The sequence below is a fragment of the Dreissena polymorpha genome, chromosome 3 (genome assembly GCF_020536995.1).
Source record: "Dreissena polymorpha isolate Duluth1 chromosome 3, UMN_Dpol_1.0, whole genome shotgun sequence".
Taxonomy (NCBI): Eukaryota; Metazoa; Mollusca; class Bivalvia; order Myida; family Dreissenidae; genus Dreissena; species Dreissena polymorpha.
In genome coordinates this window covers 146,543,887-146,549,065 of record NC_068357.1, presented here as the reverse complement: position 1 = coordinate 146,549,065, position 5,179 = coordinate 146,543,887, and positions in this window count along the sequence as shown.

The following is a 5,179-nucleotide window of genomic DNA, read 5'->3' as shown; positions in this document are numbered from 1 at the left end:
AATGCAAGAAAGAACTTGACACAAATCAAAATCGACTGTTTTTGCAACTTTTTTTTTCGGCCGTTTCTTAGTGGAATGTAACCTTTTCTAGTGCAATGGTTTACTATAGTCTTCAAGTGTATCATATTTCAGGGATTCAGTAGTGAACACCTATTCATGCCCTACCATTATCTCCGCAAGATAACACCTGAATAATGGTAAAAAGTGTAAAACATGCCTTCCTGTCAACTATGATATTTTTTTAGAGAGTACAGCCCTACATGAAGCGATCATTTAGTGTATTGTAACCTATAAGACAACGTTTACTGTTAACATCGCGAAAAATAAGCACTTCTCGATACTTATAAACCTATTTTCTATGTGCATGCCAATTTTCAGACCGATCTTTCACGTAGAAATGCTTGAAAATGCATTTTATTATAACGCCTGATAAGCCATGTGGCTTTCGCGTTCGGAGCTTTGATTTATTACGGGCGTTCAGGCGTAAAACGATTACCCTAAATAATTACAATCGGTCAAAATACTGGAATATTGTTACAAGCTATGTAGAAAAAGAAGTAAACAACTATTAAAACGTGTTCATGAGCTCTTTCAGCACAAATTGTTGCGATTTGAGATGCTCAAGACGAGTTTTTGTACATTTTTTTTCTTATTTTCCTCTGAAAACGTATTTTTTTCTTAAAATCTCACGATGCTCCTTAAATTCGTGAAACAAACGCATTTATTCCGTGAAATTTGCCAAAACGCATCATATCTCACTAAAAAAATGATGATTTTCTGTAAATACAGCTTCTTTGTGACTAGGCCTGGTTTTGCGTTTAGGTCATAATACACCAAATAGTTTCCCTATATAATTCAATGTAAAAGCGACAACTTTGAGCGAAAATAAATTCAACATTTTGCACATAGAGACCCCCATAACCATACCTTTTCTTAAAGGCCATTCTAAGCGGAATCGATTTATGCAATAAAAAAGATATGTCATGTACAATGCAAGAAAGAACTTGACACAAATCAAAATCGACTGTTTTTGCAACTTTTTTTTTCGGCCGTTTCTTAGTGGAATGTAACCTTTTCTAGTGCAATGGTTTACTATAGTCTTCAAGTGTATCATATTTCAGGGATTCAGTAGTGAACACCTATTCATGCCCTACCATTATCTCCGCAAGATAACACCTGAATAATGGTAAAAAGTGTAAAACATGCCTTCCTGTCAACTATGATATTTTTTTAGAGAGTACAGCCCTACATGAAGCGATCATTTAGTGTATTGTAACCTATAAGACAACGTTTACTGTTAACATCGCGAAAAATAAGCACTTCTCGATACTTATAAACCTATTTTCTATGTGCATGCCAATTTTCAGACCGATCTTTCACGTAGAAATGCTTGAAAATGCATTTTATTATAACGCCTGATAAGCCATGTGGCTTTCGCGTTCGGAGCTTTGATTTATTACGGGCGTTCAGGCGTAAAACGATTACCCTAAATAATTACAATCGGTCAAAATACTGGAATATTGTTACAAGCTATGTAGAAAAAGAAGTAAACAACTATTAAAACGTGTTCATGAGCTCTTTCAGCACAAATTGTTGCGATTTGAGATGCTCAAGACGAGTTTTTGTACATTTTTTTTCTTATTTTCCTCTGAAAACGTATTTTTTTCTTAAAATCTCACGATGCTCCTTAAATTCGTGAAACAAACGCATTTATTCCGTGAAATTTGCCAAAACGCATCATATCTCACTAAAAAAATGATGATTTTCTGTAAATACAGCTTCTTTGTGACTAGGCCTGGTTTTGCGTTTAGGTCATAATACACCAAATAGTTTCCCTATATAATTCAATGTAAAAGCGACAACTTTGAGCGAAAATAAATTCAACATTTTGCACATAGAGACCCCCATAACCATACCTTTTCTTAAAGGCCATTCTAAGCGGAATCGATTTATGCAATAAAAAAGATATGTCATGTACAATGCAAGAAAGAACTTGACACAAATCAAAATCGACTGTTTTTGCAACTTTTTTTTTCGGCCGTTTCTTAGTGGAATGTAACCTTTTCTAGTGCAATGGTTTACTATAGTCTTCAAGTGTATCATATTTCAGGGATTCAGTAGTGAACACCTATTCATGCCCTACCATTATCTCCGCAAGATAACACCTGAATAATGGTAAAAAGTGTAAAACATGCCTTCCTGTCAACTATGATATTTTTTTAGAGAGTACAGCCCTACATGAAGCGATCATTTAGTGTATTGTAACCTATAAGACAACGTTTACTGTTAACATCGCGAAAAATAAGCACTTCTCGATACTTATAAACCTATTTTCTATGTGCATGCCAATTTTCAGACCGATCTTTCACGTAGAAATGCTTGAAAATGCATTTTATTATAACGCCTGATAAGCCATGTGGCTTTCGCGTTCGGAGCTTTGATTTATTACGGGCGTTCAGGCGTAAAACGATTACCCTAAATAATTACAATCGGTCAAAATACTGGAATATTGTTACAAGCTATGTAGAAAAAGAAGTAAACAACTATTAAAACGTGTTCATGAGCTCTTTCAGCACAAATTGTTGCGATTTGAGATGCTCAAGACGAGTTTTTGTACATTTTTTTTCTTATTTTCCTCTGAAAACGTATTTTTTTCTTAAAATCTCACGATGCTCCTTAAATTCGTGAAACAAACGCATTTATTCCGTGAAATTTGCCAAAACGCATCATATCTCACTAAAAAAATGATGATTTTCTGTAAATACAGCTTCTTTGTGACTAGGCCTGGTTTTGCGTTTAGGTCATAATACACCAAATAGTTTCCCTATATAATTCAATGTAAAAGCGACAACTTTGAGCGAAAATAAATTCAACATTTTGCACATAGAGACCCCCATAACCATACCTTTTCTTAAAGGCCATTCTAAGCGGAATCGATTTATGCAATAAAAAAGATATGTCATGTACAATGCAAGAAAGAACTTGACACAAATCAAAATCGACTGTTTTTGCAACTTTTTTTTTCGGCCGTTTCTTAGTGGAATGTAACCTTTTCTAGTGCAATGGTTTACTATAGTCTTCAAGTGTATCATATTTCAGGGATTCAGTAGTGAACACCTATTCATGCCCTACCATTATCTCCGCAAGATAACACCTGAATAATGGTAAAAAGTGTAAAACATGCCTTCCTGTCAACTATGATATTTTTTTAGAGAGTACAGCCCTACATGAAGCGATCATTTAGTGTATTGTAACCTATAAGACAACGTTTACTGTTAACATCGCGAAAAATAAGCACTTCTCGATACTTATAAACCTATTTTCTATGTGCATGCCAATTTTCAGACCGATCTTTCACGTAGAAATGCTTGAAAATGCATTTTATTATAACGCCTGATAAGCCATGTGGCTTTCGCGTTCGGAGCTTTGATTTATTACGGGCGTTCAGGCGTAAAACGATTACCCTAAATAATTACAATCGGTCAAAATACTGGAATATTGTTACAAGCTATGTAGAAAAAGAAGTAAACAACTATTAAAACGTGTTCATGAGCTCTTTCAGCACAAATTGTTGCGATTTGAGATGCTCAAGACGAGTTTTTGTACATTTTTTTTCTTATTTTCCTCTGAAAACGTATTTTTTTCTTAAAATCTCACGATGCTCCTTAAATTCGTGAAACAAACGCATTTATTCCGTGAAATTTGCCAAAACGCATCATATCTCACTAAAAAAATGATGATTTTCTGTAAATACAGCTTCTTTGTGACTAGGCCTGGTTTTGCGTTTAGGTCATAATACACCAAATAGTTTCCCTATATAATTCAATGTAAAAGCGACAACTTTGAGCGAAAATAAATTCAACATTTTGCACATAGAGACCCCCATAACCATACCTTTTCTTAAAGGCCATTCTAAGCGGAATCGATTTATGCAATAAAAAAGATATGTCATGTACAATGCAAGAAAGAACTTGACACAAATCAAAATCGACTGTTTTTGCAACTTTTTTTTTCGGCCGTTTCTTAGTGGAATGTAACCTTTTCTAGTGCAATGGTTTACTATAGTCTTCAAGTGTATCATATTTCAGGGATTCAGTAGTGAACACCTATTCATGCCCTACCATTATCTCCGCAAGATAACACCTGAATAATGGTAAAAAGTGTAAAACATGCCTTCCTGTCAACTATGATATTTTTTTAGAGAGTACAGCCCTACATGAAGCGATCATTTAGTGTATTGTAACCTATAAGACAACGTTTACTGTTAACATCGCGAAAAATAAGCACTTCTCGATACTTATAAACCTATTTTCTATGTGCATGCCAATTTTCAGACCGATCTTTCACGTAGAAATGCTTGAAAATGCATTTTATTATAACGCCTGATAAGCCATGTGGCTTTCGCGTTCGGAGCTTTGATTTATTACGGGCGTTCAGGCGTAAAACGATTACCCTAAATAATTACAATCGGTCAAAATACTGGAATATTGTTACAAGCTATGTAGAAAAAGAAGTAAACAACTATTAAAACGTGTTCATGAGCTCTTTCAGCACAAATTGTTGCGATTTGAGATGCTCAAGACGAGTTTTTGTACATTTTTTTCTTATTTTCCTCTGAAAACGTATTTTTTTCTTAAAATCTCACGATGCTCCTTAAATTCGTGAAACAAACGCATTTATTCCGTGAAATTTGCCAAAACGCATCATATCTCACTAAAAAAATGATGATTTTCTGTAAATACAGCTTCTTTGTGACTAGGCCTGGTTTTGCGTTTATAAGACAACGTTTACTGTTAACATCGCGAAAAATAAGCACTTCTCGATACTTATAAACCTATTTTCTATGTGCATGCCAATTTTCAGACCGATCTTTCACGTAGAAATGCTTGAAAATGCATTTTATTATAACGCCTGATAAGCCATGTGGCTTTCGCGTTCGGAGCTTTGATTTATTACGGGCGTTCAGGCGTAAAACGATTACCCTAAATAATTACAATCGGTCAAAATACTGGAATATTGTTACAAGCTATGTAGAAAAAGAAGTAAACAACTATTAAAACGTGTTCATGAGCTCTTTCAGCACAAATTGTTGCGATTTGAGATGCTCAAGACGAGTTTTTGTACATTTTTTTTCTTATTTTCCTCTGAAAACGTATTTTTTTCTTAAAATCTCACGATG